We start from the raw sequence: 9,594 nt of genomic DNA, 5'->3' as shown, positions 1-9,594 counted from the left end.
AAACCAGTTTGTCTGTTTGTACAGTATATTTTCTGGATTTCAATAGGATCGTCCATATAGATGAACATATGTCTGTGACCTAAGTATATATGGTCCTATAAGATAGCTATGTTTGCAGCCAATCATATGCAACTGCTCTTTCCCAGAGGTCAGTTTTTATTAACAAACTTTATTGTTGGCCATTCCCCAATTCATTGTCAGCATTTTGAATGCCACTGTGAAGAAATCATCTTGTGCCCTCAAATAACCTCTTGTTTTTATTACCCGTTGGTTTCAAAATTCAGGAAATGTGTCTATGTGTAGTTTTTTCTTTTCCTGAACACAAGACAGAAATGTTGATAATGTTTAATTTAGTGGCTTCAGAAAATCATTCTTTTCCACCGGAGACAAGCCTCCTTTGAAAAGCAAACTGATAAACTATGGAAAGATTTGTTCAAGGTACCACTGCCCCAAAGCTCAGTTGGAGTGCCACTTATGGGTCATTTGGTATGATGCATAGTTTTGGTCCCAGTTTTGAAAATTATCAAAGTTTCTGACATTTTCTAACCTACCACAAAACACAAAGTTTCATTTCATTAAAATAAAAACAAAACAAAAAGACTTTAGAAAGACTACCAAGCTAAATGCAGTTGACAAAATCTTTGAATTTCTCCACAAAAGATTTCAGAAGCACACTCACTTTCCACCCACCTGGACCCGGGGGGGAGGGGGGTTCCGGCTGGCACTATCCTGGTTTGCTTGTGTGCATGCTTTGCTGCGCACGCAACTGAAAAACAAGGTGGCGCCACCAATGGTGCCGACCAGGGAACCGGTTTGGGGGTGTGACAGGCCTGGGTCGCTGCCGATTCCAACGACCCAGGCTGCCAAACCACAATCAGTTTGGCCAAACCGGTAGGAACCCATCACTGATGTGGATGTACAAATGTAGGCTTGTGTCTGTCAGACTTCTGCTAGGACAGGCGTTATCACTTAAAGGTGAATCCTTTGTACTTGGTTAGGGTTAGATAGTGAAACAGGCAAAAGAGGACATGGGAAATTGGAAAGGGAAGGGACGAGAAGAAGGACACACTAACTTTCTTGGAATCTGCAATAAAAATTACAGTGAAAAACTGCAAAACAAACAAAATAAATAAATACATAAATAAAAGCATTTAGACTTATGTATATTTGAAGTTATTTTCTCTATCATCAGAAAGTCTGTTTTTTTCAACTGCAATATTTTTCCAGCAAATCTTTAAGAACATATGCTAGCAATAATGTAGAAGTGATGGTGAATTTTCAAATCACACCATAGAAACAGAAGGATGGGTCACAGAATACACTGATCATACAATTGAAAGGTCTGGCTCAGTGGTGAGTTTCAAAACTTTTTAGAACCTCTTCTGTAGGTGTGGCTGCTTTGTGGGAGTGGCTTGCTGGCCATGTGATCGGGTGAGAGTGGCTTGGCAGTCATGTGACTGGGTAGGCATGGCCAACTTGTAAAATGTGTGAAACTCACTTAACAACGCTCTTGCTTAGCAACCAAAATGTTGACTCAGAAACTCTGGCATTTGAAGCATGCAAGTCTTAAAGCTGTCAAGTTACAAGACCCTTGCACCCCTAACCCTTTAGAAAGAAAAACCCAGAGGTGTTCAAACTTGACAGCTTTAAGACTTGTGGACTTCAACTCCCAGAATTCCTCCTCTCACTCTTCATCTTGATGATGTGAGGACGGGTGGGGGGAGGGAGCTGGAACTGGTTCTAAACGCACTGATGATTTGTGGAGGCTCTTCTATAGAAGAGGTTAGAACTGGCAGGAACCCACCCCTGGTCTGGCTGAAACTGATTGTTGGGATCAAGAAATAAATGACATGACACAAAATCTAACCTATTGAGTCTGTCAAGAGATGACGGAAAGAAAGAAGCAGACTACGAGGTCACAATAAACGAATGTTTGAATTGACTAAAAAGCCAGACAATATTTGATTTTAAGATTGTGCCTGCCAGATGAAGGGCATGAAGACAAAAAAGGGGGACATGTCCTCCTTTTGCCGGATCTCTGGTAGCCCCATTCTGTCAACTATATGGCAAATCCCTCATTTTCTTGGCAACCTTTTTGGAAGTGGTTTGCCATTTTCTTCTTTCTAGTGAAGAACTGGCTCCAAACTGACCAGCTAGCTCACAGTTACCCAATTTCTAGCCCAGATATTTAACCACTACACCAAACTGGTTCTTCTACTTTAATTAGCTCATTATAAATGAGAATGGCAAATTCCTGTTGCGGTTTCCAAGATGTGACACCAACTAGCGTTAAAGACACCTTACTAAATTCCATGTAATTATTGCTTCCTTGAAGTAGCCCAACTGGGGTCTGTAAAATGGGGTTTGACACTGAGATAAGGCAATACCCTTAATCTCCCAACTTTTAAAAATATTATGCAAATTTACCCCATACTTAAAAGCTTTCATAAAACACCCAACTCCTTGTGTTTTGTGGGTTCAGTTTGCAAAATCATAGTTATTGTTATTCATATTATTTACTCCTAAACTGTTTCATTCCTTCCTGTTTTTTCATGATTTTTCATCCATTAAAATTTATTATAATGTTCTTGTTTTGTTGGTCCCTCCTCCCATTGTTTTCACATTTTATTTTCAATCCATCCACCTTGAAATAAATGAAAGAGTTTCAAAACAACTTTTGCATTTCGCAGGATTTTGTTCTGATAGGATACCATGACAATGTATGAATGAATTAAAAATAAAAATGTTAGAGGTAAAAAGAAGGTATATGAAGTTGGTGTGTTTGACCAAAGTTAAAATAAGACATGTTTCTATTGTATAAAGCTCTGGTAACTCTTACAGCCTTTTTGCTAAGACTGCTAAGATGCTAAGACTGCAATAGTATGTATGTATTTGCATATAAATAAGGGATGGCTTATAGAAAGAAGAATTCTTTGTTTGCAACATTTGTTATTTATTCATTTGCATTTATTTATTTATTTATTTGTTGTTTAAAAGTTGAAAGGGAATGACAGGTCCAAGGTTACCCAGCTGGCAAAGGTAGGACTAGAAATCATGGTCTCTAGCTTTCTAGCCTGGTGCCATAACCATTTGACCAAACTGACCCTAGGGAAGAGTTATTACGTTTGTTTACAATTGTGATGAAGATTCGAAGTCACTTCTTTAAATATTTTTCTTTATCATATTTCTTTTTCTTGCACTTTTTGTTCTTTCTTTCTTTCTTTCTTTCTTTCTTTCTTTCTTTCTTTCTTTCTTTCTTTTTCAAAGTTTAGTTTGCATTTTCTTTTGTTATTGTAATCAAAGTCTTTAATACAAAATATTTTAAAGATAACTTTTGTATTTCATGTTATTTTTAATACATAGCTTCTCTAGAAAGTAAATGTACCTTCTTCCTCATAGTAATAAAATATGTTAAAAATATAGCTTAGACCAGTGATGGCAAACCTTTTTTGGCTCGCGTGCCACAAGTGGGGGGAGCACAGGGGGGGGTCGAGTGCGGGCGTGCCACACCCATAATGCAACGTGCGACCACCCCAGTGCGCATGGGCGCAAAACGCGTGACCACCCCATTTTTCCTTTTTTTTTGCCCTCCCCAGGCTCCAGGGGCTTTATAGGAGCCTGGGGAGGGCGAAAAGAGCCTCCCCCGACCCCCCGGAGGCCCTCCGGAGGCTTCAGGGACTGTCCAGAGGCTTCCCTGAAGCCTTCGGAGCGCTTAAAACCACCCTCCGAGCAAACCGGACTTCCGGGTTGCTCGGAGGGTCGTTTTAAGCGCTCCGAAGGTATCAGGGAAGCCTCGGACGGTCCCTGAAGCCTTCGGAACGCTTAAAACCACCCTCCGAGCAACCCGGAAGTCACTTCCGGTTTGCTCGGAGGGTGGTTTTAAGCATTCCAAAGGCTTCAGGGACGGTCCCTGAAGCCTCCGGGGGGGGGGGAGGCTCTTTTCGCCCTCTGCAGGCTCCTATAAAGCCTCTGGAGCATGGGGAAGGCGAAAAATAGCTTTTAAAAAGGTGAACTCAGCTGGCCAAGCGCACGCATGCGCGCTGGCCAGCTGACCGGGCAGTGCCTTGCGTGCGCGCTGGCCAGCTGACAGGGCAGCGCCTCACATGCCCTAACAAATGGCTCCGCGTGCCACAGGTTCGCCATCACGGGCTTAGACTATTCGTGAGTTAGCATAAACATCCGTGGAATCTAGTTATGATAAACCTATTTTCTTTTGACTTTCTTTGGCCTTATTTTCTGGGAGGTCTTACTATTTTTGAGGTGCAGAAGGCAGCGAGCATGGGCACCTCATAGCTGCTGCTGTGTTGCAATATTTTTGGGAAGGGCTTATATTCGGGGGAGGGATTATTTTAGTGCATGGGCTCAAAAGTCCAATTGGGCTTATTATCCAGGGAGGGCTTATTTTCGGGAAAACAGGGTACTAAATTCGGGGTTATCATTTATTAAAATTCTATATAAAACTTCCCAATTGTTCAATTGACTGATCAAGAACCATTTGCTGCATTTTGAAAGTCTTCAAAATATGAATGTCTTGTTCTAAATAATTCCATTCATTGCGTTCATTTTCTGAGTGCTCTGTTTCAAAATCCAGGCTGAAATTACACTTTTCTCAGTTTTCTGCGAACAGCTATCTGGATAGGACTCTACTTAAGTGATTAGAGTTCAAAACCAAAATGAAACTCCTCCGATGCAATAAATAGTATTCTATTACCCCAATTAAAAAGGAATACAAGGCTAATCTGTGCCTGGCAAAAGTGCGTCTTTAAAGGGCCAAGGGTAGGTTTATATGCAATGCTGAGCATATCACTTGGGTGCAGCCAATTGTCGTACAAGGCTAATATTTGCTTGTGACAGCCCAGTCATATGCCCTGAGTTCACAGCTATGAAGAAGCTCTTTGGAATTGTTTGCCTTAGGATTTGGTGTGGGGCCACCTAATGGTCAGCTTAATAAAGCTAAGAAGATCAGATTGGGACACTAATGGAACAGCCTGGGGACTCCAACATACAGTACAGCTCCTTAGTCCAGTGATGGGGAAAAATGGAGTGCAAGTAATTTCTGCATAAGGATTAGTAGTAAGGTTAACTAAATATACTGTGGCATCTATGCACATTTAAATCTTGACAGTAAACTTTACTGAGTTAATATTGCTGTTGCCTATGTAAGCCGTGTGAAAATTTTTTCCTATTCTCTTGATCTGTGATGTAAAATGAAAGATATGAAAATGATGATCTATTTCCATGGCCCGTTTGTAAGAATTAATGCAAGAGAATTTAGCCTTTCCAGATAACCGTATCAGGAACCCTTGCAGCCAATTATCTATGTATCAGATACTAGATTAAAGCTATGGCTGTTGGCTAATACTATGAAGATAAGAGTGCTGCATTTCTCTCTGCAATTGGCAGCTACAACTAAGTTAGGGTATTAGTTGGAAAGTGAAAGAACCTTAGCTGTAACCTTCCCAGCCCTGCTTGCTTCTCACTGTGCGTAAACACTTTTATTTCAGCATTTCCTCCTTATGTCTGCATGCAAATAAAAGTATGCAGTAAGAGAGACTCTTTCTAAATCACAAAAAGGAAAATCTCATTACCAAGACTACATAACTCAAAAGACCTTGAGTTTCTTTTTATCATTGATTGACAGTGCAGTTACCCCTTTCTGCAAACCATCAAAGTTAGCTTTTTTCAGCAAGCCGGCCTGGCCTGAACAAAATAAAATAAATGCTTGATTTGATTGTTAATTTTAATCCAATTTGTAAAATGTTATTGTTAATACTAATTGGGTTTGTTGGATACTCTATCTAATTTCTTTTTAACTTTTGTAATTTGTGTTTTTTTAAATGTTGTACGCTGCCCTGAGTCCTTTGGGAGAAGGGCGGCATATAAATCCAATAAACAGAAACAGAAACAAACAGAGAGGACAGCAAAGCCACATGCATGAATGCTGTCTCACTAGGGAGAGACTTGGGTATCTCTTAAAGTGATCTGATGATCCAAAACATAATTGATTCTCTGCACAAGACCTAACACTAGATAAAGAGAACCCATTTAAACAAATGAGTCAAAAACATTATTTCTATTTATTGAGGGAAATGATGAAAGCTACACGTTTAAGGATTCAAGATAACTGCAGAAAACAAAATTGACGTACAGCCATATATGCATGGTTTAAGCAGGTTCAACTTCAACAGGTTTAGAAAAGTACTAGCAAAAGTAGTATTCAGCCAGTTCGTACCGGTTCGCGCAAATTGGTAGCGGAAATTTGGCGTGGGTTGTCAAACCCATAGCAACTGCTGGCTGGCCATGCCCTCTAACCAGTCACCCAACCACATGACACTTGCTTGCCCCACCTGCCCCCTTGATGCTCGCTCGACGCTCGCTCACCCCGTCCATCCCAGCCCTATAAATGTTGCTTTCTCTTCACCATGTGGCCCAGTTACGTGCCTCGCCAGTTGCCTCTGCACCTCGCCTGTTCTGCTCAGCTCACCAAAGGTAAATAAGCATGCTGCCTGCTTGCCTTGGGTCAGGGGTTGGAACCCCAGGGATGCGCCATTTCCTGAGGCCCAGAGCCGCCACCCGCCTCGGCTGGTTTGGGGAATGCACCGTTCCCTGGCTCTGGCTTTGCTCCTTGTAAATCTGAGCAGAGCAAAGCTGCAGGCAATGGGGTGCGCATGCATGAAGAACAGGGTGACGATGGCAGTGGCTTTTTCGGTGACCTCCGGTAGTGGGAGGTTTCTTTGCCAGCCACTTCCCAGCAGCAGTGGCTGGCTGGGGGCCGCTGAAAACTACCAGAGATCAGATTGCCTTCTGGAGTCTGGACCAGCCGCCACAGGAGGAAGGTAAGCAGCCCGAACAAAGAGACACTGGTGGGGGACGAAGCATGGCTATGGCCAGGGCCACTGAAGGAGGGGAAATGGAGTGACATGTGTGACTGTCAAAGGGAGGGTAGCATGCAGGTAGATAGATAGAAATGCCCCCCAAAATTTGTAACTTTTTATGTGGCTGTGGCTTGGTGGTGTGACTGAGTGGGTATGGGCGTGAGTGACATCAAGTTGACCACATCCACTTAGTCACATGACACTCTCCACCTAGCCACACCCACCGAACCAGTAGTGAAAAATTTTGAAACCCACCACTGAGTAATAAGTGTAAATCCTAAAATGAAAAGGAGCACAGGGAAGTTCTCAAATAAGATATCAGAAATACAACTGAACTTATTCTAATGAAGTCAGCTTAGGATATAGTTATGGATGCATAGATGACTTTTAACTGAGGAAAAAGTTAAATAAGTTAAATTATATCAGCAAATATCTTTGATCAATTTTTTGCAAAAAAAAAAAATCAAAAGGGTAAAACACGAAAATATATTTGGCCTGCGAGTGCGAGGCAAAGCAACAAAATATGTTAGCTATGTCAAGTATGCAACGAAGAAACGAGAAGTGGTGAATCTGCTACTTAGAGAAGACAGAATTATAATAGGTGACGGAGGGAAGGCAGACCACTCCTACTTATTTTTAGCCTTTTCCCCAAAGCAGAACACTTGAAAAAGGGAGGGACTGACAGTCTAAAGTAAGTAAAGAGATGGTTAGGGTGAACTGCTACTATGAATTAAATCAATTAGTCTCCAGTTCTAGACTAATTACTTCCAAGAACAGGGGTTGGCAAGTATGACAACTTTATGATCTGTGGACTTCAACTTCCAGAATTCCTGAGCCAAATTCTGGAAATTAAAGTCCACAGGTCATAAAGTTGTGGTAGTTGCCCACCTCTGTCCAAGAATCTTGAAAGACCCCCACATGTTATCTTTGAGAATGTTCCCTTTTGAAAAACCATTCAGAAGTCATTGAAGATGAGCATAAGGAAGGAGGAATGGGAAAAACACAAATGTTCTTCTTGTCTTCAAAAAGAAGAGAAGAAGAAAAGGTCCAGATAACAGTACCATTATTTGAAATAGAGGATTTTGCACTTGGTTTGTAAGCATTACTTGGCAATGGATTTGTCACGAATAGATCATGCCAAACTACTCTGAATTCCTTTTTTGATAGAATGACCATTTCAGTTGACTGTAATAATGTAGCTTACATATCTTGATTTTGTAAAAACATTAAACGAAAACTTCCATGTGATCCTAGTTGATAAGACGGCAAAATGTGAACTGGATTGTGCTGCCATTAGATGGACCTCTGTAAAAAAATTGGTTGGAAATCAGGAAAAAACCTAAAACAAAACAATAACTTTTCAGATGGAAAGCTGAAGGTTAGATTGCCATCTCTTGAAATGCTGTAGTCAGCAGATCCTGGAACAGGACTGGAGATTCAATAACCTCCAAAGTCTTCCAGTCCTGCATATGACTCATATGTACCATTTTAATTCTTTTATTGCATACTTTTTAGGGCTGGTTATTTTTTGCTAAAGCTTTAAACCAAATGTTTACTTAGTAAATTGAGGTTGTGTGTGTGTGTGTGTATGTGTATGTGTGTGTGTGAACATGTTAAAGTTAAACACAAACATGGGGGGGTGATATACTTCCTCATTTTTTATTACACTTCCTACAGCAATAAATGACAAAATCAAAGATTACACAGAGGCTCTGAATGTTGCATCGTTTAAACTCAGTCTCCCGGTCTTGCACGATATACTATTACTAATGTTAGCTTCTGTTTTTTACCCATTTCTAACACAATCCATTAACAGCATTGCATACTTTTCTTGTTTGTTATAGTAAGCACTTCATACTGGTTGGGAATAGATACTGGCAAGAAACCCCCTTTTTTCCCTTTTTGATCCTAAATAATAGCAAGATATCGTAATCCCTAGAAAAAACAGATGTGTCCCATGCAGTGATGTGCGGTGAGGGTTATGGCTGGGGAGGCTAGTGACGTCATCAGGAAGGCGGGGAATGGGACCACGTGTGCAGCACACGTGGTCCCATTCTCCGCCTTCCTGAGTGAACATTAAGAGGACCGCGGACTGCACTGATCCGCGTAGCATTGCTTCCTCCACCGGCGCCAGTCCCTTCCCCCCCCACTCCTTCAAGGTCCCCCACCAACCCAAAGCCCGATCCCCAGCTCCCTCGGGCAAGGCTTGAGCTGGGTGAATGGGAAAGCAACGTAAGGGGCTGCGCTTTCACCCCGCTCAAGCCTTGCCGCCTGCAGCCACCGCCCGCCCTCGCTGCCCCTTTCATTGCTTTCCCGCCCACCTCTAAGGCGCGCCAAAGCCTCCTTCGTCTCCCCCCAGCACGCGCCCTTTTTATTTCCCGCGATACCCCCCCATTTCGGGAAAGCTTTCCCCATTGCCTGGGGGGGTGAAGGGGCCGGCTCCTCTCCCCCACTCCCTCCGTCCCTGCCTCTCTCCTCAGCCCCAAAGCTCCATCCGCGCGACTCACTTCCAAGGCGGTGGCTGGAGAGGCGCGCAAGAACGGCGAGCGGTTTCCCACCAAAGCGGCATTTTGCGCGCAACAGGGAAAAGTCCGCAGCGAAGCCCTTGTTGCCCCGAGCTCTTGTTTGCGCTTCCGCCCCTTTTTCTTCGCTCCATCCCGCTCCGGCTCTGGAAGGGCCGGCGAGGTTGGCTCCAGCCGAGAGCGACAGGGAGGAGAGG

The sequence above is a fragment of the Natrix helvetica genome, assembly GCF_964273705.1.
Source record: "Natrix helvetica genome assembly, chromosome: 2".
NCBI classification, from domain to species: domain Eukaryota; kingdom Metazoa; phylum Chordata; class Lepidosauria; order Squamata; family Natricidae; genus Natrix; species Natrix helvetica.
The sequence above is the reverse complement of the archived record's forward strand: the minus strand, read 5'-3'. Positions refer to the sequence as shown.